Source organism: Stegodyphus dumicola, chromosome 11 (genome assembly GCF_044657685.1).
Source record: "Stegodyphus dumicola isolate Sdum_Otavi_A_Nest chromosome 11, ASM4465768v1".
In the NCBI taxonomy this organism is placed as follows: Eukaryota; Metazoa; Arthropoda; class Arachnida; order Araneae; family Eresidae; genus Stegodyphus; species Stegodyphus dumicola.
The window spans coordinates 132,291,496-132,317,879 of NC_140778.1; the positions used below are offsets into that span (position 1 = coordinate 132,291,496).

General features: G+C 34.5%; 1 long non-coding RNA gene across 1 annotated transcript; it reads right to left on the reverse strand.

Annotated features, from left to right (window-relative positions):
• Positions 1-6,771: 6,771 nt before the first annotated feature.
• LOC118183837 (uncharacterized) lies at positions 6,772-20,595 on the reverse strand. Its single transcript, XR_004757299.2, has 2 exons — positions 20,480-20,595; positions 6,772-7,282 (listed from the first exon to the last, which is right to left on the reverse strand). It is a non-coding gene; the product is annotated as an uncharacterized LOC118183837 (long non-coding RNA).
• Positions 20,596-26,384: the final 5,789 nt, after the last annotated feature.

A 26,384-nucleotide genomic window follows, 5' to 3' on the forward strand; every position in this document is an offset into this window, starting at 1 on the left:
TGAAATATAGCAAAGCCACGAGGCTACCTGTTTAAGATGGCAGATGCATTCGTGGAGGAAGGTTCTGAAGATTTAATTTAGTTTATTACGGCAAAGCACACTAGGATGTTTTCATGGTGGACTTTCCTAGAGAAAGTGGCTCTCCATACACGTTACACACGTGGAAAACTATGAAAACGCTCATGTAGTTCAGGCTGTTCGCCTTGATTCGAACCCAGGTCGGAACTACCGGTGTTCATAGATTAACCGCAAGTGGGCCTAACTGCTAACGGAAATTGGCTCATATTCATGTTACACGGGAACAAAACAAACCATGCAGCCTGCTGGCTGGCCTGGGATCGAAACGAAACCAGTTCGAGCTTTTAGTATTGAGTAGTCTTAACCACTGGTGGCGCGTGGTAGGAGCCGCAGATATTGTAATGAGTAGCAAAAATCCCTAATCTAAATCTGGTTATTAGTAGGATTATAAGTATATTGGTAATTATCCAATCTACAGCAAGGAAATTTCGGAGCATAATCGTGAAGTCAAATGCGACACTCCGATAAAATGGAAAAATTAAAAAAAAAAAGTAAACTTATTAATTCAAATACACCTGTTTATTAGTACACATTTTATAAAATTTATTCTCAATTTAGCGTTTATGAATTCTCAGAGAATTATCTCACTGGAGTATTTTTTCCTTCTCTTATAATCCAAAATAATTAAGTAAATTTGTATTCTGTAATATCTTTACGTGTTATGTACGTACATAAGTTTTTTCGTTCAAAGTTAGACAAAATTCTACATTACACTGAAATGACTTCGTACAGAAAGTAAGCTCTTGGAAAGAAACAAATGTGAGGTTTTATTTTTAGAAGACCTGAGATTATCATACAAAACACTTTCTGAAAAAGTAATGTTATAAAATTTTGCCTAGTTTTGAATTTGAAATCATTGCAGTTCGATTCCAGTAGCCCAGAATGATAAACATTTTATGAAAATACAGGAAAGCATCTTTTCAGAAACGCTGTTATAATTTTGCTATTTTGTTTTTATCACAGGGCGAGGAAAAAGACAAGCTGATGAATGCAGTAAGGCCACCTTGTTCTGTTTTATATATAGCTCTGAAATGAACAGCCAAGCGGAAAAGTCACTGAACACTAGCAGTTCGGTTCGAGGTTTGAATCCCGCGAAGGGACAGGTAGCATGGGCGTTTTCGTGGTTTTCCCATGTGTAACGTGTATAGGAGCCAGTGTCCTTTAGTCTTCCACGAAGGCATCCCTACCCTTAGGTAGATAGATAGATCGTATCGTTGTTTATGCTCTCAACGTTACTGGTTACTTTCAAAAGTGGCCATCCTAGAAAGGTGATTGTCAAAAAGTAGTCACTACGCTTATTTATACGTTATGCATGAATATATTCTTATCAGTCAATCTATTTTATATATGTAAATTGCCAATACTTAAAAAAAAATTCAATTTTCAATACTCTGTTTCCCATGTCTTCTTCTAGAATGATATTTAGCAAATTTAGTTCCTCTACAATGATATAGATTTATACACAGCAAATCCAAGTGCATCTCTACGGGAAGATAATAAACCAGCTGTGTTACAACCAGATAAAAGGCGGTATATATATATATGCAAATACATAAAGAAACACATATATATATATATATATTGTATATCGTGTTTTCTGAATTAATATATATAATTTTACTTTGCTAATATATAATACCGAATTTTGTAATTTCCGAATTTCTACCCCCTTATCATGTATTATCAGCTGTACTTTATAAACCTGATACACCTTAAAGTATCAGCTGTATTTTATAAACCTGTACTACGATAGATTTTTTACACTGTTTCTGATACACAGAAACACAATTTGATTTTATGCATTTCAGTATCAAGTGAAATCTTGAAACCGATCATTCATTATAACAGTTACTCTTTATGTAGTTTTCATTCAAAGCGGAACTCAGATAATGCGCCGCAAATTGTTTTTACAGTAAGTGTTTTGTGCAAATACGTCCTGCTAGTGTTTTTGCAATAAAATGAGTGTTAGTAATTGATTTTTAATTTTCCTTACATCTTGATACTGCTGCTGAAGATATTCTATCAAGAATAGTATTTTTTACTACGTTTATGTGAACGGATACATAGACTATTTCTCCGCGTACTATCGAGATTTGACCCCTTTTCTATTAAAAAATATAGATAGGAGTGTTTTAAGATTTTATTATAAAAGTAAAACATATATATAAAGCTCTGTATTTTATACCTGCACATATTTATAATATTCTGTGCACGTTATACATGTATACACATTTCATCAATTATAAAATCATTTATGTAATTTTTATGTAGCGATGGAATTACCGAAATATTTAAAATCTGGTATTTTTAAAAACCGTTTTTCCGTAGAATAATGGCAAATTACAAAACATTAGGCAGCATTAAAAAGGCGATCCAGCGTGATGAACAAATTTTTTTAAAAGGAACTGCGACTGCTGCACATATCTCAGATATCTTTCATTCAACACAAAAGTGGAAAAGTTGTGTTCCTTGTCAAAATATACCTTGCAGTCTTTGAATCACAGACGGAAGAAATGACAGCAGGTCTTCTGTTCAACTTTGAGGGGATGTGTTTAAGTGTTTTATGGCTTACTCACTTTCCCACCCAAAACAGTACCGTGGCCTTCGAGATAACATAACTAATCTCGAAGGCCACGACAGTACAGAGGATGGAAAGCGTTGTTGCCATAGTAACCAGGCTGTAGGTACTCTTACACATTTGACTCTTTATTGCTAAACGTTCTGTTATCAAAAATCCACACGAGAAAGAAGCATTAATCCCTCTTAATGTATTACGTAAACTGTACGATGAATGAGAAGTCAACATGCGAAATTTAGAATTGTTAAACGTTACTTCTGGAAGTTATGGAAATATTCTCTGTCCTGTAATTTTGCAAAAATTTACAGAGGAATTAAGTTTGTAATTTGATCAAAGTCGTAAAATTGAAGGAGGATTCGAATTCTTAAAGAAGGAAATCAACTGTCGAGAAGCTGCAAGTTTAACTCTGCGAAAACGAATCAGAAACCAAACATTCGTTAAGATGAACAACTCACGAAAGTTTATTGAAATTATAAGCCGAAAGTTCCGAATGTCTTTCTAGGTGTAATTGGACTGCTTCAGCTTTGTCAACGATTTGATACAAATGTGTCTTTTGTAATAAAGACCATACGAAATACAAATGAACTAAAGTGAACTCCGAAGAGAATCGCGGCATTTTGAAATGTACCGGAAGATGTTTTCTGTGTTTTGAATGTAAATATTTAAGAATCAATTGTAATAATAGACCATTTTCCTTCAGAAATTGTGGCAGTAAACATCATGAAAGCGTTTGTGTGAATCCCGCATCAGCTGTCTCTTCTCCAGTGTAAAAAAAAATAAGGAAGCCGAAACATCGGCGGAAATTGTACAAAATTCTTCTGCTAAAACTAGATGTAATATTATGCTTCAAACGGTGTATGCTGCAATGTAAGGGAATCTTCATTGTCTTTAACATATGAAGCGTGAATACGAGACAGTTTCGCTTAGAATATTCTCAGTAAAAAAATTTCTTGCCTTCACTTCCTTCTAGCATAAAGTTTAAGTTGGTTTAACTAAGTTTAAGTTGGGTGAGGCTGATAGGGCAAGTATTTATTTCAGAAATTTTTAAAAATTTAATTTATATATATATATATATATATATATATGAACCTGAGCTGAAGGTTATTATGCGATTTCAGTTAGAATACAAGTCCTTAAATCTTTCATATTGAATGAAAGGTGTGCTCTTAATTAAGACAAAACTTGGTTTTTACATGTTGCAGTGTTTTGTCAGAAGTCTAAATTTTTCGCTAGAAACAATTTTAAATCCTGTTTAAATTTCTCAAATTTAATCTTTAAAACATTTCAGGTTTCATTTAGTGAGTTCTACAAGACATACAATTACCATTTTCACATTTATGATTTGAAGTGTACCGTTACCTTAAGAATATTTTATGAATTCCTGTGTAAATAACGTTGACTGGCGAAGAAAACAGAATACGAAGAGTCAAAAAATTTCACAGCTTCACTAAGAGTAACCAGTGAGCTTGTTTAGTTCTGAGAAACACGTTTCATTGATAAATTATTTGCGCTTTTATGTTTTATTTGAAAACATATCCTGACAATATTTTACGTGTGCATGTGAAAAACATCTGACTTTGCGATTCCTTTAATTTTGTTTCGGTTTCGTTATCAGTGCGCTTGAATTGAGCTTTACCATAAAATAGGACTTCTGCACGTTTATTCAGAACTATCCAGCAGATACGCGAAGACGAATGTGAGGAATTAATAGATTTTATCATTGCAATGAAGATCACAATTTTATTTAAATACACCCAAAAATCTAATTTTTAGGTATTTTCATAAAAGGCAAATATTTTTTAAATATGCGATAAGATAATTGGAGAAAATAACCCAGTTTCAAGAGTTATTTTCACAGCTACGCAATTCTCGATTTTAATTTTTTTAATTCCTCCCAAAGCAAATTTCCTCCTAGGAAAACAAATGTCTCCGGATTTTCTTTCCATTGCAACATTCCTGTTCTACAATGAATCATTTCAAAGCGAAGCACATTAAGTGAGAATGGAATTTCATGTGGCATGTAATTCCGACACATAACTCTCGAGTTGCTTGGTCCTAACACAGCGTCCCCTTAGACTTTTATAAATGACTGAAAATTAACACTCTCACCATAGTGAAGCTGAATATTATAACACAGTTTGCTTTAAAAATCTGTACGAGAAAGGAATTTCTCACTACTAAATCAAAAACGTACGGAAATCGTACGCAAGTGCCATTTTCAGACTTATGCTCATCAGCATATATCCAGACATAGAACTGCTAAGTAAGAATCGTCAGGAAGGAAGGAAACCCCACGATTCAACTATTGGCATTAATTTATTAGATTCAATATAATACATTGGTGCAGACGTATTTTCAAGAAAGGTACTGACATTAATTTATTTGAGTTAATGCAAGATAAATGCTATTTAAAAAGCCTTGAATGGGTGTAAAAGCTCTAATTACATAGCACCAACATAAAATTAACTGAATTGTATTCGAAAAATTGTTGATAGCAAGATATGCTAAAAAAAGTTAATTTCGAAGGGAACAAGAGTAAGTTAATTCGCAGAACATTGATTTATAAAAGTAGTCCCAGTTGGTGGGTCCATCAACTTTCAAGTTGGAAAAAGTTTGAGAATTTTTACTTTAATCATTAACACAACAGTGGCATGTAATTCCAATCACCTGGGTACATTTCGGTTTAAACCTACATTTTTAAAATGCTAATACGTTCTCTACATTAATATGACAATTTAGCGTTGAATTTTTTTTAAGGGGACTCATACGCCTTAAAACCCATAAGATCTTCGAATGTGTAACTGTTGCAAGAATTGGGATAACTTATTTATTTTAAAAGCAATTACTTCCAACTTTTTACAGCTGACTACATAATATAGCTGCTTTCTGAAATAGTAATCAGAAAGTTTGTGTTGCCACAAATATTTTTATAATTTTATCCGCTTTGTGACAAAAATTTTAGTAATGCTTCCACCTTGCGCGCACAGTTTAAAACATTGTGTTGCATAATTTAATTCCATATTTAATATGTAGATTTCATAACATTTGCAAACTATTGCGAACCGAAAATTCTAACAATTTCATGTTAAATTTTTATTTTATTTGAAGTTGAGTTTATAAAATGTATTTTATTAAGAAATCTAATGTTCTTGCGCATAAAATTTTGTAATATTAAAATATTCATCAAATTTTTGGTTCAGGTAGAAGATAGTGCCCATATAAAGAATTACATCAACTTTGAAGTATGTACCATTAGCCATTTTTAAAGTACGCGCCCAAGGTGGAAATATGACGAATAATTTTGTCACTAAGTGGATTAAATTACAAAGCTATTTGTGGCAACACAAACTTTCTGGTTACTAGTTCCCAAAGCAGCAATATTATGTAGTCAGCTGTAAAAAGTTGGAAGTAATTGCTTTTTTAAATAAATAAAATATCCCAATTCTTGCAACAGTCGCATATTCGAAGATCGTAAGGGGTTTAAGGTGTATGAACCCCCTTAATGAACCGACACTTGCTCGTAAGCGCTGATCAAGAATGATTGAACACTTAGGTCTCCTTGCCAACTACTTCCAGTGGAGTGGTTCTCTTTCTTCAAAGAGAGATTTGGAGAGTTCTAACAGAAAATAACAATGCATTGATGGTGTTGGTGAATTTGATTATAGCAAAGCACTTGAGGGTTATCAGCTTAAGAAGAGGGATGCCTTCGGGCTGTGCTTTCAGGGGAAAACTGGCTCATACGATACTCCTATACGTTGTTACACATAGGGAAAACCAAGAAAACGTCCATGCAGCCAGCCCGTTTGCGGGATTCGAATCTAGAGTCGAACTACCGGCTATTTTAGCGCTCAATCGTTCGTGGGCTATAATGCATTGAAACAAAAATTATTTATTCATATTATTAGATGATTTATTCATATTATATTATTAGATTCTCAAATATTATTTATTCCAACAATATCTTGAAAGAAATTATACTCTGCGTTATTAGTTATTAATTGATGTCTATGCTGAACTCTGTTCCTTATAAACAGCTTTGCTTTCTCTATGGAATAGAAAAAAAAAAAAAAAAAAAAAAAAAAAAAAAAAAAAAAAAGACTCGTACATGACACTAGTTAAAACTGCAAGATATATTTTATTGGAATTTAATGAGATATTCTAAAAACAATAAATTTGAAAATAACGCTAATTATGATTCACTTACAGAGAGCGTTTTAGATTTCATTCTTTAGAATGCAAAGCAATGAAAAGGAATCTCTTTTCCAAATATTAAAATCTTAAACTACAAAATTTATAGTTGGTCACATTTAAAATGTCTGTTTCAAAAGATGAGACCCGATGCGTTTCTAAGGACTTTCCATGTGGAATCCTCCATTGACGGTGTAAATAACTGGTTGAGATCTGCTTGGTCTGTTGATACGTCGTTTCTTGAGGACATAGTAGATATCCATGATCAGCGTGAAGAGAAGGAGGATGACAAAGATACAAATAACTATGAAGTAACTAGATTTAGAAGACGATTTCTCTGTAGCGTACATCAAAGAACCGACGATAAGGAACCAGACAGTGAAGATGTTGAGTCCAACACAAATGGATTTCGTACGTGCATCCATGGCACCGAGTAATCTGTAAGACATAAAATGAAGTGTGAGTAAGATAAAGTTGCATGATGATTCCCATCCTTTGGTTTGTTTGACTACCGTTTGATTACCCTACATTATGTTTGATTAACCGAAAACCTTTTTAAGATACGTAGTTGTATGCTACCATAATTATTAATATCCAAAATCCTGCTTAAACATATTTTCTGAAATATATTGAAAGTATTTAAAACTAAATCACTGGAATACGCTTCCGGACTATTATGGCCCCAACAAAGCGATCTTAGAGAAAAGGTTTGCAATCTGTGTATTAAATTATTTAAAACTAGAATAAAAATGCAATACGAGAAACAGTTCATTCTTGGCTGATCGCAGAGGAAAATGTGTAGCTTGTATTTATTTACAAAATAAACTATTTTTCTATGTACATTTTTGAATTATCAGAGCGAATTATTTCATAATTCAAAATGTGCCAAAGAACTTTAGGGCATGATTTGCCCTAATATTTTAACATGAAACTACATGGGGATATTACCCGATTTCGGTTTATCAAGAAAGGGAAGGAAAATAATTTTAAAGTGATTCGAGGAAAAATCAATTTATTGAATATTGAATATTTCGAACTCAATTAGATTTCGGAGAAAATTGAACATTAATTTGTAATACGTTACATATATAGAAAATATTCCGTTAGTCTTCAATGAAAATTTAAAATTAGTGAAAGCTCGAGTAAACCCAAGTTCTACTCTGCACATACAGTAACCGTAAAATCCACCGATTTCAATATTATAAGCCGTTTTGCTATTCGTGTATTGCTCAATATCAATAATTGTCTGGCGCTATGGGAATTTTAGCGAAGAATCTGTTAATGAGTTCTATTACTGTTTAGGTAATGTAATTTATTTTCGTGATGCAAACTTCTCAGATGGCCAAATAATTTATTATGAAGACAAAAACAAGCACACAAGTGTTAGTGTTATCGAAGACATCCCAAAGGTAATTGTCCCTATCAAGAAGATTTGTTTTCGTTTAATTTAGTTAAGGAAAAACACTCGTCTATCTGCCTAAGGGGAGGGATGAAACTGATTAGATACAATGATATGAATGAGAATCCTTTTAGTAAAATATATGCTTTATATTTAGAACAAGAGGCCTTTAAAGAAAATGAACATTGGAAGAGCGAAATACTATCTCCGAGTGTGTAGCAAGCTGCTTCGAAAATAACTTGAAATTGAATTTGGGGTACATGGTTGTAGCGCGCCTAAAACATATTTAGCGATTTTAGATTTGAGCCAAGATCTCAACTGTAATTTCGCCAAGCTCGTGAAGTGCGAATGTAAAAACAAACTATAATAACAGCAGTAATACTCGCATGTCTTTCCTAAGAATATTTTTAACAATTTTTATTATTATGTCATCGCATGCAATTTTTCCAATCAACTGCAGCACTTTCACACATGTTAGCTGCTTACATAATTTCATGGACGTCGACTCCTTTGCCAAGAATACATAATTCTAATACCAGCAACGAACTATATGCTCGAACCGCTGAACTAAATTAGAATACAGAGGCCCTTTTTGTGCAATTTTTAACACATTGCATCTCTAAATGGTTTCATCTATGGGAATGTTTCATGGTGTGGCCATTTTCGCATACTGGTTTTTCAGGGAAAAGACTTTTGAAATCATAACATGCATCCATGTTATTACTTGATAAATTAAAGCTCGTTGACGTCATATTCACAAAAAAGCAACGCATATGCTTTTAAATAAACGACATGAATTCGAATATATGCTTTATATTTAGAACAAGAGGCCTTTAAAGAAAATGAACATTGGAAGAGCGAAATACTATCTCCGAGTGTGTAGCAAGCTGCTTCGAAAATAACTTGAAATTGAATTTGGGGTACATGGTTGTAGCGCGCCTAAAACATATTTAGCGATTTTAGATTTGAGCCAAGATCTCAACTGTAATTTCGCCAAGCTCGTGAAGTGCGAATGTAAAAACAAACTATAATAACAGCAGTAATACTCGCATGTCTTTCCTAAGAATATTTTTAACAATTTTTATTATCTCAGAAATAAATTTAAGAAGGTGCGGCGAGAGCAAAAATGCAACACGGTGCTAATATACGATTACGTGGCGAGGCACAAGAAAACAGAGCTAGATTTTGGCGAGATCTCAGTTGACTGTCGATTCAGTTTCGCGAGCCGCTGTAACAAAGGGGTACAGAATTTGAAAAATGTATAGTCTTAACATTAGGAGGTTTAAACATTGAAGGAACATTCGGAATAGAATGTTTTTTTTATATTAAGTAACAAATCCTCGTGATAGGTTATAACTGAAAGCGAAAGGTGAAATATTTCTTCCTTTTCTTATGTAAAAACGTATTACTTTACAGTAAAGTGACTGTACTAAAACGCGACCACCTAAATTCCTGATGTTTAATTACACATGACAAATTTAAGAGTTTATTCCGTCACATTAATAAAAGCACGACTTGTCTAAATTAAGCTTTCTGAAAATGAAAATGATAGTAAAATATTTGAAACAGTGGATTCTAAAAAAAGGTCCAAAACAATCTAATTTTAACAAGATGTTTCTAGATACGTCTCTAATGTATTTATGAAATTTTATCAGACTTTCTTTATTAGAATGCAATAAATGATACTTTACTCTGATGCCATAGACCAGTGGTGCCCAACCTTTGGCCTATCGCGAGCACATTTCCAAAACATCAACATTTTTGTTAAACATATTTGCAATCATATGTGATACGTCTGAAATATTAATTTCGGCAAATGGGTTTGAGATGAATAATAATATTCGTTGAACTTTATGCAAATTAGAGAGGCGGAGCTCAAAATTATTTTTCAGTACCTTTAGGTTTTCAGAGCATTTCTCTGTTTCAATTATCTTGTGGTTATTAATATGGCTTGATAAATTCTGAAAATGGGTGAAAGTTTTTTTCTTTCATCTGATTTATCCACAAATTTAACTTTATCTGAAAAGCAGTTACAGATCCAGTCAATTGAAAAAGGGCCTTTTTCTTTTCCCTGGATATCTTCGTTCAGATTTTTCACATTGTTCAGTTTAGCCGTTATATTTGTGAGAAAATACAGATCGGATAACCAATTATCGTCCAATTCTTTATAACTTTCGTTTCCGGATTACAAAAACTGCTTTACTGGAGAAAGAAGTTCTACAAATCATTGAAGTACTTTTCCCCTACTGAGCCATTTAAGGTCGAAATGAAGCAATAAGATTCCATGTTCGCTATCAAGTTCATCAGTCAGCAATCAATTATTTTATAACGTCTTGCAAGATATCTCTTATGACTATAAATGCTTACCATATTTTAACAATTAAGAAATATAAATGAATGGTTATTTTTGAAATATTTTTTGTTCATATTACCTAATCGTGCTGGCGAGCACATACAAAACGATCGGCGAGCACACTTGTTTTCACAAACACAAGGTTGGGCACCACTGCCATAAACGGCAGTTGGAGATTCTTTCTTTTATTCTGGAGTATTTGGTGTCGCCAGTTTGGTTTTCATACCAAACTGGCTATAATTGCCTAATTAAAACCAGGGCTATAATTGCCTAATTATTGCTCTTGTAATAATTTTATTTATATTATGAGTTTTGTTTTAATTCAATGTACTTCATGACTAGAAATTGATCAAGAGATAAAAAAGATGAAATTCTGTTTTTCAAGAGATTCTTCACAAAGAAGATTCTGTTCTAACCCCTAACTAGTGAAATTGTGGGGTACGAAGCCAAAATACCTGTACATTTATCTTTTTCATAACGAGAAGAAGCAGATGTCCGAATACAAATGCAATTTTAAATCGCATTCCTGTCTTTACTGTCCTACGACTCATTTACTTGTGTTACAGGAGTTAGAGTCTATATGCTGAATCCAAACTCAATGGTAAAGTATGTGTCATACCTTGTTATGTCGTCCTAACATTAAAATACATAAACGTTCCGAAATTGTGGAAATTATTAAATGCTTTTCAGTTAAAAAAAAATAAGGATTGTTGTAAAATTAGGGAACACTTCCCCGGCACTGTTCCCAATTTTTCATGTTCGTCCAAGTTTGACCCAAAAGCTTGTGGAATGAAACAGGGTAAAATACTCCAATGGCATCGAAAATACGTCATATGGTACTACTATTGTTCAAAAAATGCCCAAGAAGCTTGTGCTAGTAATAAAAAATCCTCTTTGCTAAGTTCGCCATTGCCATGTTTAAACATTCAGCTTATGAAAGCTGCTTTTAATAAACTGATAGAGGGCAAATTGCATTAAAATCTCAATTAATAGTTTACTTTTCCATGTACTATTCATAAACTAAAAACTGCGGATAATATAGGAAAATTCCAAAAATTTGAAATACTGTTAACATTTTTATTATTTCTTAGAGCAGAACAGTTTCACTGGAAATCAACAGCAGTAGTCCATCATGCTAGGCTCCTATTTTCATTTCCCTTTCCGTATAATCTCAAGGAATCTTACCTTTTAGATCGCAAGTACTAAAAGAAACACTTAAGTAGGACTATAAAAAGTTACTTTTCAGAGACATTCGGCGACCTAGTTTTCAAATACTGCTCAGGATTTCTTGAACCGACTGTCGGTAAATTATTTCTTTATCGTATGCTGTTCGATGTTATGCAAATTGTATTTCTTTCTTTGTACCGAGGAGCGGCGCAGACGCAAATTTGTTAGGTTTTTAAAGCTCGCGTTTAGAGCTTTGAGGTGGCTGCGAATTACTGGAGTTTCAACTAAGCGGAGGTTCTTCTGAGTTTGTGTTGGTAAGCCGCCACTGAAGTCGGAGTTTGTGTGGTCTTCGCTGTTCCTCAACTAACTTACTATTTGAAAGTCAATAAAGAAGTTTCGGTCAACGTTAGGAGTCTGAGGTTTTTTGAGTTCTATACTGAAGTAACATCAAGTTAATTTACAGTCCACTATTTTTAAACAACGGAACGTACATGTTTTATGGTCCGTCAGCTACGGAGTCGCAGTAAATTTGGTGAGTCAGTGTGTTTTTTTATCTTTCTTATTAGATAATGGAATTTACAACGCTTAAGACTAAAAAGCGTGTAGCTAAAACTAAGTTAAGTAAACTGAAAGAGAAAATTGCAGTGACTTACGATTCTGCTGATGTTGATCAGTTGGAACTTTTTAAATCTAGATTAAATGACTTAATGACTGAACTTTCGGATATTTTTAGTAACATATTTGTAGTGTGTGAAGAAAAAGATATTGATGTATTTATAGAAGAACAACAGGTCATACAAGATACTGTTGATGAGTTAATTTTAATGCTAACTAGAGTTAAGAATGTTAAAGACATTAATGTGGAAACTAAATCTTGTGAAATAGCGTGTATACGCTTACCTAAGCTAACGCTTCCTGTATTTAGTGGCAGTACTGAAGAATGGTTATCATTTTTTGATTTATTTAAAACGGCGATAGTGGATAATGACCGTTTATCAGGTGCACAAAAGCTACAATATTTAAAGGGTTCTTTAAAAGGAGATGCTTTGCGGATTGTTCAAGCTTTAACTATTTGTGACAGGAATTTCGAAATAGCGTGGCATTTATTGTGTCAAAGATTTTCACATAAGAGAGAATTACTTTCATCGTTATTAAAGAAAATCTTGTATTTATCAAATTTACAATATGAAATTCCTAGTCAGATATTAGCGTTAGTAGACACTGTAAGAGAGTATGTTCGTTTGAAAATCTAGGATTCAAAGTGGAGCAATTCGCGGATACTATTTTAATGTTAATAGTACAGTTTAAATTGGATTCTTCGACGAGAGGATGGTGGGAAAGAACATTAAAGAGTGAGGAAATACCAACACTTAATCATCTGCTAGAGTTCTTGAAATCTCATGCCAGAACCTTGCAAGCAGGTAAAACGCAAGGTGTTAAAAAACAAGTTACAAAAGACAAATTAACTTCATTGGCTTCAGAGATTCGCGCGCAGTGTACGTATTGTAAAGCCGGTCATTCAGTTTTTAAATGTAATAAGTTTTTAAATCTGAATGTTCAGGAACGCGTTAATTTTGTCAAGAGAAATAATGTTTGTTTTAATTGTTTGGTTTCAAACCATAAAGCTTTCGAGTGTAGAAGTACACATAAATGTAAAACGTGCTTTAAAAATCATCACACACTACTGCACTTCGAAAGAGTTCAAAATGAGCCAAAGGCACTTAAAGGTGTTTCGAACAGTTCGAATGAATTATCAGTGACGGCTAAGCCATTTTTCCCTGGGCCAGAACCTCGCGCTCAATCGGCTGGGTCAGGGAAGAATATCGCAAGTTCTAGTCCAGTAATTAAATCTTGTGTTTCAGACTTTAATTTTCAGAGTGAAGTTTTATTATGTACGGCTGTTATTAAAGTGTTAGATTCATCGGGTGAATACCAGTTGTGTAGAGCCCTCCTTGACCCTGGCAGTCAAGCTAGCCTGATTTCAGAAGATTGCGTACAAAGGCTAGGGTTAGCAAGAAGAAATGCCAAAGTTTTTATTTCATGTTTAGGGTCTTTGGATACGAAAACTAATGGGATTACGGAAATAAACTTCGTTCCGCATTTTCCGGCGAAAGTGTCATTTAAAACACCAGTATTTATCATCAATAGAATTATTGGAGCTTTGCCGCATTTTACATTGGATAAGAAGTACGTTGAGGAATATAATGATTTAATGTTAGCAGATCCAACATTTTACAAAAGTGGGCCTGTTGATATACTTTTAGGCGTAGATATTGCCTTACCTCTTTTAAAGGGAGAAATAATTAAATGCGAAGAAGGTAAACCGGTAGCTTCTCGTTCTGAACTAGGATGGATTATTTCAGGTAGTGTGAATAATTCAACAGAAATTAATCCTACTATCTATGTTAATAATATACAAGTGGAAACTGATCAGATGCTGTCTGACTTTTGGAAATTGGATGCTATACCTACGTTTGACATGCTTACTAAATCGGAGAGAGCATGTGAAGATTACTTCAAATCTACATATACGAAAGAGGAAAGTGGGGTATATACTGTGAAATTACCGTTTCACTCTCCGCCTTCTCAGCTTGGAGATTCCAGACAATTAGCTAAGCGTAGATTCCAATCTTTAGAAAATTCACTTCTAAAAAGGCCTCAGATATATGAATAGTATAAGTATTTCATGAGGGAATACCTTGAGCTGAGACATATGGAGGGAGTGCCTGAGGGAGAGATTCTTATTGACTCTACGTATTACATGCCTCATCATGCCGTATTAAAGGAATCAAGTACTACGACTAAACTGAGAGTTGTTTTCGATGCTTCAGCTAAAACGACATCGGGTCTTTCATTGAATGATATTTTGATGGTTGGGCCAAGAGTTCAGCAAGAGCTGTTTCCAATTCTTCTACGGTTTAGAACTCACAAAATTGCAGTATGTGCCGATGTAGAGAAGATGTTCAGACAAATTCGTGTCCACCCAGAAGATACAATTGGCAACGAATGCTTTGGAGGGATAGTCCTAGTGAGCCCTTGAGTACATTTAGATTAGTGACAGTTACATATGGGACTGCCTGTGCGCCATATTTGTCTACTAGAGTAATGAAACAACTTGCATTAGATGAACAAGCGAGATTTCCTTTAGCATCAAAAATTGCCCTTCGTGATTTTTATGTTGATTATTTGCTTTCAGGGGCACAAAGTGAAGAGGAAGCGAATGTTCTAGTTCAACAGTTGAATGAAATGATGAAAAGGGGTGGATTTCGCTTAAGGAAGTGGATTTCAAACAGTTCAGCTATTTGAGAGAATATTCCCGAGTGCTTACGAGAATCCAATATTTCTCTTGAAATAAACAGTGACAAGAAAGTAAAAGTATTGGGAATTAATTGGAACAACTCTAGTGATACGTTTCATTTTTCGGTATGCATAAGTGATAAAGAGTTTACCAAGAGGACTATTTTATCAGAAGTAGCCAAAATTTTTGATCCAATGGGATGGTTAGCGCCAACAATAATATACGCGAAAATATTATTACAAGAGTTATGGAACTTACAGCTGGGTTGGGATGAACTCGTTGATAAGAGAATAAGTAGGAAATGGAAGCGTTTCTATCTAGAATTTCCCTTACTTTCAAGCTTACAATTTCTGAGGTATGTCTTGAGTCCGAAGGCAGTAGTGAGAGATATCCATGTTTTCTGCGACGCTTCAGAAAAGGCTTATTGTGCAGTCATCTATCTCCGTACAATCGACCTTGATTCGTCAGTCAAAGTCAGCCTTCTGACATCGAAAACCAGAGTAGCGCCCTTAAAAACCCAGTCTCTTCCGAGACTAGAGTTGTGTGCTGCGTTACTTTTAACCAACCTCTTACATGCAGTATTATCATGCATAGAACTGCCTATTAACAATATTTATGCATGGACCGACTCGCGGGTTACATTGGCATGGGTTTCGTCCAAAATCTCGCCGTTGGCTACCTTTTGTGGCAAATCGAGTTGCAAAAATCCAGGAAGCTGTTCCAGGTATTCAATGGAATTATGTTGCTGGGAAAGAAAATCCTGCAGACTGTGGGACCAGAGGTTTTATTCCATCAGAATTCCTACAATGTGAGTTATGGATGAAGGGACCGCAGTGGTTAAACGAATCCGTAATTCATGTACAGCAAAATTCAAGTGTAGAATTAGAGGGTGAAGTTATGTTGAAGGAATTGAAAGAGTTTCAGTTCAAATGCTTCCAAATTTGAAGAGCCTAGTGTGCTTTCAAGATTTTCATCATGGTTAAAGTTATGTCGAGTGTTAGCGTGGTGTTTAAGATTTAGAAATAATTGTAGCAAGTTACCTACAGAGCGTATAAAGGGTTATTTATCTACTGAAGAACTCTGTGAAGTTACTTCTATGATTGTTAGGATTGTGCAAAGAGCCGAATTTCCAGAAGAATTATTCCGTTTAGAATCTGGTAAACCCTTGAAGACATCAAGTCAATTACTGTCTTTAAGTCCTTTCTTGGATTCCGCGGGAGTAATGCGTGTAGGCGGAAGGCTCAGAAATTCTACAGTTTCAAATAATCAGAAACATCTTATGATTTTACCTAAGAATCACAATATTACGCATTTAATTATTAAGCATTATCATGACACGTATCTTCACGCAGGTACGCAGCTACTCACTTCTGTCATACGACATAGATTTTGGATTGTGAATGCTAGAGATATTATAAGAAAGTGTATAAACCAATGTGTTATCTGCCGTAGAGAGAGCGCAAACTGCAACTCAGCTAATGGCAGATTTACCCGCTTCAAGAGTTACTCAAAGTAGAGCTCTTTCTCGTGTAGGGATTGATTTAGCAGGACCATTTAACGTTAAATATCGTCCTGGTAGAGGAGTCAAAATCTTTAAGTGTTACGTATGTCTATTTATTTGCTTTACTACAAGAGCAATACACTTAGAAGTAGTTGGAGATCTTTCAACAAAATCATTCCTCGCGACACTTAAGCGGTTTATAGCTCGTAGAGGCAAACCGTGTGAAATTCAGTGATTGTGCAACGAATTTTATAGGAGCTAAAAAAGAATTAAGGACAGCCTTTTCTATTGTTCAACGTGATGAACAGCTATAAGGTTATATTTCTTCAGAAAATATTAAATGGTTATTTAATCCTCCCTCTGCCCCTCATTTTGGAGGGCTTTGGGAAGCGGGTATCAAGTCTATGAAACATCACTTAAAGATAATTAGGAACACTTATTTTAACATACGAGGAATTTTTGACATTAATAACCCAAATTGAATCATGTCTTAATTCTAGGCCTTTAGTACCAGCTTCAAGTGATTGTAGCGACTTGGAGGCGATAACACCAGGACACTTTTTAACCGGAGCGGCTTTAAGCGCTATTCCAGAATCTACCCAAATTCAAGAAACCTTGAGCTGCAGTGACCGTTGGAGGAATGTGCAAAGGTTATTTCAACATTTCTGGAATCGTTGGAGCAGTGAGTATTTATCTAGATTGCAGCAGAGACCCAAGTGGTGCAAGGTACAACAAGACCTGAAGATTGGTGATATGGTTCTTATTAAGAACTAAAATCTACCTCCGCTACGTTGGAAATTAGTTTAAATTATTAAAGTGTATCCCGGTCTGGATGAGAAAGTTCGAGTGGTGAGTTTACGCACGTCTAATGGTGAAATAAAACGACCTATAGCAAAGCTATGCGCTTTGCCATTTAATTCCTGATTTAGAGACTTAATTTTTCAGGTTTATGCAGTTCAACAGTTTAAATTTATTGTTTGAACCCCCTTGGGACTTCAAGGCTGGGGGTATGTTCGATGTTATGCAAATTGTATTTCTTTCTTTGTACCAAAGAGCGGCGCAGACGCAAATTTGTTAGGTTTTTAAAGCTCGCGTTTAGAGCTTTGAGGTGGCTGTGAATTACTGGAGTTTCAACTAAGCGGAGGTTCTTCTGAGTTTGTGTTGGTAAGCCGCCACTGAAGTCGGAGTTTGTGTGGTCTTCGCTGTTCCTCAACTAACTTACTATTTGAAAGTCAATAAAGAAGTTTCGATCAACGTTAGGAGTCTGAGGTTTTTTGAGTTCTATACTGAAGTAACATCAAGTTAATTTACAGTCCACTATTTTTAAACAACGGAACGTACATATGCTCTTTGTATCTCTTTAAACATATTGCAGGTTACTAATTTCTAAGTGTTCATTGGGCCGTTTGTATCTAACCTGAAAATCTATGAACATGTCTTAAAATTTACGTCCCAATGCTCTGGAAAAACACTTTTCGTTTTTTTCCCCTGGACACCGCCTTAGTCTCTTCTCTAAGCGTAAGGTTTTATGCAAAAAAATTATATACAAGGAGTATTTTAAATTTACATATGAAACTTAATCTTTTATACCAGAATGTTACATACGTTGGTTAAGGTAATCCGTCGCCTAACATGAAAAATTATGTTTATGCCAATTCCTTCCTTGGTGAACAGTTTATTTTAAATATACTTTCCTTCACTATACTTTATAATATAGTAACTATAAACGTGTGCGCATATTTTACAGAATAATATACAGTTTAAGCTGCGTTATACTTTTAAATACAATTGTCCTTTTAGTATACATTTTATGATGACCATTAATTCCAAGTTGGTGAAATTTACCATATTTATTGGTTGCTGAGGTCTTTAAGAAAATTATGAATACAGTGTTTTAATAGAAATGGAGACTGAAGACACTTAATGAAAAGGAAATTTGCTCAGAAATTCACGAATTTAGTTTTTCGCTGCAATTAACATCAGAGTGAAATAATTTACGAGTTATGCGAGATTTATAGAAAATAAAACATTGTATGATTCATTGTAAAACGATGATTCTTAATTACAGATGAAGGCTATCGGTTGAGCATACTTAATTATCACTAATAACATCTTGGTATGAAATAAGTTAAATGAAATGAGGAGCGATAGGAAATTTTATATTCCTCAGTTACACTAAAATTTACTTAAATAAACTTTTATCAAAGTAGAAATGACCACATTAAGTAGTGTAATGTAGCACGTGCTACAGATATAAATCCATCGATTTCTCTTAGTGCAAGGACTAAATCTTTAAAATTGTACTGTGTTATAACAAAATAAACTATATAGTAACTTTAAAGTTAATTTTGAAGATACGTTTTTTGAAAGAAAACGAGGGCCTTCGTGGAAACGCCAAGGAAAAATAGTTTCTAGTCCCGTTACACATGACGGAAACCATGAAAAACCAACTATGCCGACCAATGGAGGGTAACAATTTTAAATAAAAATAATTTTAATTTTGCTATCAAATTAGGCATTTAACATACAAATAAAATTTGCTCAACGAGAGTAAATATTCTTAAAGTAATCGTAAGAGTCTCATCGTAGTTTTATTTCATTTAAAATCAGAAATTTTTTTATGTTTCGCAATGAAAGTTTTGATGGTTTGAAAACTGAGATAAAGTACGCGAGGACTACCTAACAAGGATGGATGCCTTCATTGAAGACTTTCTTAAAAATAGACTGCTTCGTTCAAGAAAACGAAACATATTGACACTACCATTTCTTTTTATAAATGCCAAGTAATTACTGGCTTAGCTTTGGCCGTCGAAGCTGACCAACATCTTAAGCAAATTTTTATGTTCCGTATTTCTACAATGGAAATTATCACTACATGGTTTCATACACATAAATTACTACATCAGCTGAAAAAATACTTTTCTGTGGATGGTGAAACACGGACAGAATTTGGAGAAAATGATAAATTAAATATTTTTCTCATGCAATACCTTGCACATTATGTACATTTCCATATTAACCATTTTCCCTTAACATATAACAAGCAGACTTAACAGCACTTCCTTTGCCCCTCGAAGGCCGTACCTATTATGCTGGCATATCACCCGAGAGATAAATACCGCATTTTGCGTAGTACCGAAACGTCGCTAATTATACAATAGAAACAAGAAACCTTTATGCATTTTACTTCAATGCTTCGAGAAACGAAACAAATTCGCTTACAAAAACCGAAAGAAGTGTGGAGTGTCTTACTTTTCTGGGATTAAGTGCGAGCAAATAAGTGTTAATATTTAGATGCTCTAAAATTACAGAAATAAAAGGGCGAAATTTGCCAAAATATTCCCAACTTGATAATTAACGAAGAATTTCAAAATATTAACAGAAATGCATAGATTTAGGTAAGCAAAGTATTTTAGCTTTACCAAAATGAAAGACTAAAATGTTAACAGACTAATTTGGATAAGATAATTAAAATTAAGTATTATAAGTAGTAATATGTTTCACAGATAATGAGATTTATTCTCTTAAAATCTATCCGAAGTTGTGATAGTTATCGTTATTTAATACTAGTAGGAAAACAAGTAGCTGGATTAATACCACTTGGATAATAACATTAATACTAGCTGGTTAACATTAATACTAGCATTACTATTACTCAACTACGTACTAAGTAACAGTTCTAATACAATATGTTATAATCAAATTAGATTTAAGCCGTGCATATGGCCAGTCTGGGTTTCAGACCGACAAACTCTTCTTTGCAAGAAAACAGCTAACTTACAGACTTTAATGCAATAATAGCACAGGTTTCCAAGAATAGCAATTTATAAAAATAAATTGGTAGAATAATTCACATGTAGTACATAGAAAACAAAATAATTACAGAAACATTAAAAGAATAAAAACAAGTACTTAACCTCTGGTACGTCTGCACAGTGAGTAGGTTTCTTAAGTCCTACAACAGACTTCGTAGACAAACTAGCAATTCCCAGGTGTTAGTATTTCACAAGAAGGAAAGCTCGAAGCAATGACGTCACAAATGAAGCTTAGAAATCACAGAGGACGTACGCAAATGAGCTTGAAATAATTAAAAAAATATCACGGTATGTTTTTATCTTAAAACCACCTTTTATTGTAATATTTTTAAATCAGAATTTCCGAAGATTAGTTTACGTATTGAATATATTTTTCATGTCGCATGCTGATTGATTCCCGTATTCATTATTTCTGTATTATTTGCTAAATAAGGTATTTATGTATCAGTTATTTTCTGCATTAGTAAACGAGTATAAATGGAGACATCTTAAAATTCTAGTTTAGATATCGATAGTTAAGACTTACATAAAAATTGGGATATTTTGTTATTTGCTAGCTTACCATTTCGTTTACTGTTCTGTTTACGCAAAAAGTCTGGATTAAGAACAAAATACCGTCTGGATTAAGAACAAAATACCCAACTGAAATACAGTGTTGAATAACGTAAAAGGTTTTTGAGATGTATACAGGTTGGTTATACATGACCTAAATTAAATTTATATTACTATTTATAGAATGATTGTTTTCATCAGATCCTTTTTAGAACACCAAAGTTTATGTATGCTTATGAAAAACGGGTTGTTCAGCGCCTTCTGGTTTGCAGATCTGTTGTGGGACATTTCAAAATTTTCTTTTTTATGCACGTCCAGTAGCTTTTTAAGGTATGACCTCAAGGAATAACTGTAAGAAACAACATAGTATTTTAATTGATCTACAGCTAAACTGGGTTCATACAGCTCTGCAACGTTTTCTGTGTTCGCAACTTAATTTCCTAACTTTTTCATTTTTAATGCTTTGTGGTAGAAGAACCTGCAATAATCCTCAATTAATTACAAGAATTTCTTTTGCAATATCGGAACAAGGTTTGTACATCTTTTTTTGTCCTAGTTTCCCATAATAAATAGACATTTTTAGTTGTAGTGATTTAAGTAAGGCTTGCTTCATCAAGAGTCACAGTGTATTTCCATTTATCTCCTGATAAACGAGGTGCATACAAAACTCTACAACGTTTTCCGTCTTTGCTCATGTCTAAGAAAAAAAGCTGCGGGCATTCTGTTTTTTGGCTTTTAAAGCTGAGAATCTTTGTTTATTATTTTATTTATTGCTGCCACGGATGTACGTACTATTGCTCTGATTTCTGGGTTCACGTTAGAAACAGCAGAAACAATATATATCTAATTCCGACTGCCATTCGGACTCAAGCTAGGTTAACATCTTGGGACTTTTTTAAGAAATGTAAATAAATTTTTCACTGTTTCATAAAATATGTTACGTTGTTGTTTTGGGCTTTGGCTTATCTCACTTGTCTGACAGCAACATCAGAACAAGTCCACGAAATTCATCGTGGCAAACAGTGCAAGATTGCGTCTGTCGTTAGCAGGAGCGTTGAGCACCATACAGTGTGACAGTACGACTTCGCTCAGCTTCGTCCCCAATTTTGCTGAAGAGCACCTTATGAGCTTTTTCATAGTCCTATAATCAGCTAACCTTTACACAAGGTTATTTTAATTTTACACTTTGCATTTCGCATTTTAATCAGATGAGTGTCTGCTATGTGTGTCACCACATCCTCGATATGCATGACTCCAGTCTTCTGTTATCTCTTATATTTTCTTCTTCCTCATAATGGGCTGCCTTGCGCCATAAGAAAACGATCTTGTCTCTTTGCATTGCTCATCATGTCAGCTCTATACTACTTTTCAACTTTCTAATGTCTGTTAAGGTTAAGTGGTCTTAGTGGCAACACATATGCTTAGCTTGTTACGGCCGCCAGTGAGCCTTATAAAGCGTCTCCATTAATATATCAACATATTAAAGTGTATTTGACCCCACATTAGACCATATAAGGATTTCCATTAACGCATCAACGTATTACTGAATTTTCGGATTGGCTTGGGCTGGAGCTAGATTCAGACTTGTAGAGACTGCAAATTGTGCAAAATAAAAAGTATAACTGGGAATTGCGACAGGTACCCCCTTACTTGGGTTTAGTTTGATTTATTTGATTATGTCACAGCACGCTAGGGTTATTTTCCTAAAGGAAGAGGGCCCTTTGTGGAGGATTTTCTAAGGAAAACTGGATCATATCCATATTAAATATGGGAAAAACAAAGGAACCACACATGCAACTGGATCGTTCGCCTGCATTTACCTCTCAACCGTTCATAGCCCATCTAATTCCTTGTTAAAAATAGCTACAAAGCTACTAAGGTTTCAAGCACCAGATGATTATATATGCCCTTCTTCGTTGAAACGACATATTTTTCACTTAAGGCCAATAATGCTCATGAAATAATTCCTCCAATGCCCTCAAATCTATAATCATACACAAGAATAAATTCTTTGTGCCATTTTCATCGCGATTATAATTTTGTCACTTCAGCTACTGTGGACATTGTATAATTCTTAAACGTAATTTATACATATTTTGTTCCTATGTTGTAGCATTTTGCATATGTTACTGTACATGGTTTCTAAACTTGTTTCAAACTTTATAAATTGAATATTTTGTACATGTCATCTTTTTTATTTGTATCAGTAAATTATTTTGATTTGCATTATTTTTATTTTTAGTTAATTAGGTCGCCCTCTGAGTAATACTTTCTAGGAGTTTGCATTTCCAACGTTCGTTGCAAGCTCTGCGTTTGTAACGTAGATAGTTTGACTAGTTGCACTAATTTCTTAATCTCGTATTTCCTACTAAATATGCGAAGACATAAGGCAAAGATTATTCCTCAACTTTTTCCCCTCACTTTTCTAAGTGTAATTTATTTTTTAGACAGATTTAATACTTTATAATTCGCCCACAGAAACAACTAAATGACCCTTGATCTAGTCAGGCCTATTAAAGGAATAAATGGAGATAACTGGAAAATCCTGATTATTAATTAGCAGATGCTAGTTCCCAAACGAGTATCAAGGACAGATTTCTCCGTAATGTATTATCAATGGCGTTTTTAGGAGCTTATAAACGGCTAAAACTTTGGATAAAGTAAGTAGCTTTATTAATATATCAATGTGCCAATGTTTTAATGAATATTTTGAAACTACTGTAAAAATAAAGCGATTTATTATAACTTTCAGATATGCACTTTAATGTTAACAAGAGTAAAACCAAAATAAATATAATAATGTACTAAAAATAATGCGCCTACATTATTTTCAGAACTCAAAGATAAAAAAATAAATTACATCATAATTCAAGCTGAAATAATAATAAACAGCAATAATCTTTAGTCAACTCTGCGTAAGTTATAACAGAAATTAACCAGAGCCATATCAATATTTAGTTCTAGAAATCTTATCAAAATATCTGCGATGACAGTAGGAGAGCAATGCTAATCCACCCTGCGAGAAAGTTTGAGAAACCAGAATGACATCCTGATAGATTTGGCTTGTCATGGTTCAAATTTGAACATGCAGGTCAGATCTGGAACCCAGAATAATTCCACTCCAAACGAGCACTCCTGCACCATCGTAACGGTGTCGTTCAATGATATTTTCTTGGTGGTAACGGGTACCTGGAGCTCTCCATATGAACGTCCGGCGAGAATCAGACTGCAAGCTAAACCTGGACTCTTCGGAAAACATCACACAAGCCCACTGTTGCGGTGTCCACAATGCATGCTCTCTACTCCAGGCTAGCGCCCACGAGCGGCCGAGCGGTAAAGTCGCTGAACACTGGTAGTTCGGTCCGAGGTTCGAATCCCGCGAAAGGGCTGTCTGCATGGGTGTTTTCGTGGTTTTCCCCATGTGTAACGTATATACTAGCCAGTTTCCCTTAGAAAGTCCTCCACGAAAGGCATCCCTCCCCTTAGGCAGATAGCCCTAGTGTGCTTTGCCATAATTAAATACACCACACAACACCACTACTCCAGGCTAACCGAAGGCGACAGTGAGTTGCAATAAGTGGAACGTATCTGACAGGTCTACGAGCATATAGACCAATCAGCCCTAAACGTCTGTACACCGTCTGCCTTGAAATTGTCGTACCAGTGGCTGAAGAGAGCTGACGAGACAGGTCTGAGGCTGTGCTCCGCCTGTTTCTTTTGGCAGTAACTGCCAAATACCGGCCCTCATTCGGCGTTGTAACTCTGGGGCTACCTGTGCTGTAACGTCTACTCACATTACCATCATCTTGGAATCGTTGCTAAAACCTGGAGATGACCCTCTGGGCAATTCCAAGTTCGTCTGATACTTCCAGTTGGGTACGCCCACACTCCAGACGGCCGATAATTCTACCACGTAAAAATCATCCAAATGCGTCGTTTGTGTTATAACTATGTGGGTAGCGCACTGAAATGCTTATTAAGCGCCTACAAACAATTTTACTTCTTTGCCTGTATTCCTTATATATCACTCTCTTACACTCTCGTCATTGTGACGTACTATCGGTGTCATCTGGTTACTTCATGAAATTTGCATATGATTCTTGAAGGTGTGTGTAGTGATTTTACAGGTGATACATTTATTTTAGAGTTCGATTTCCGCGTGACTCCGAATTATCCTTAATTTATGGACATGAGTGTATTTGAAACCATCACGTACTACCAATCTTATTTAATTTGACTTTATTTTTACACAAAATTAAGTTCATAAATTTTGTGCTTAGAGTTTTTACCGTTTTACCACAGTAAAGATGTTTGTACAAGAATTACGCGTGAAAAAAATGCGCAAAATGCAGTAAAAAGTGCTTTAATGATATATATAAAATCCTATTTGGAAGAAACTGTGGCTTTCATAATCTCATCATTATACAACGTATCGCATTTAATAATTAAAAAGCGTTCTGTGATACAAACGCCATAGGTTTTATTGTTAAAGTAATCCAGATCGTCCCTACTCATTCCTGCCGACGTGTCGGTGACGCGCGCACCGCCCACTGGGTTGTCTATCTCTTATAAGGCCCATGGATACAAACGCCATGTGTTTCAGTGTTAAAGTCATGGACCTCATAGTGGGCGGGGCGAGCGTCACCGACATGTCAGCAAGAAAGAGTCATGGACCTTATAAGAGATAGACTAACCCAGTGGGTGGTGCGCGCGTCACCGACATGTCGGCAAGAAAGAGTAGGGACGATCTGGATTACTTTATTAATGAAACCTATGGTGTTTCTATCACATAACGCTTTTTAATTATTAAATGTGATACGTTGTATAATGATGAGATTATGAAAGCCACAGATTCTTCCAAGTAGGATTTTATATATATCATTAAAGCACTTTTTACTGCATTTCGCGCATTTTTTTCACGCGTAATTCTTGTACAAACATCTTTACTTTGATAAAACGGTAAAAACTCTAAGCACAAAATTTATGAACTTAATTTTGTGTAAAAATAAAGTAAGATTAAATAAGATTCGTAGTAAGTGATGGTTTCAAATAAATAAGGAAAAATTAAACAAGATCTGATAATTTTTTTAAAAAAATTAATGAACATTTTCCGGCAGTGATTTTTAAAACTATAATAGCATTACAAAACGATCATTTATTTGATTATACCATCATTAAATTATTAACATTAAAGTGGATTAGTTATTTTAGTAATTTATAAAATGCGGAGCATAAAATTTTCTGAGTGTAATGAAGGAAAAAACAAAAAGATAAAATAAAATCTAGCAGCATCAAGATTTTATATTACGCTCAAAAGGAACCTTTTTTTAAAGTTTTCTGTGTTACCTATATCTATTGAATAGCATGTCGTTCGCCCGTAAACACATACATTTGAAAACAGCATATCTTTAGAATTTCGGCACTGGAGATAAAACTGTTATTTACCGTCCATTGC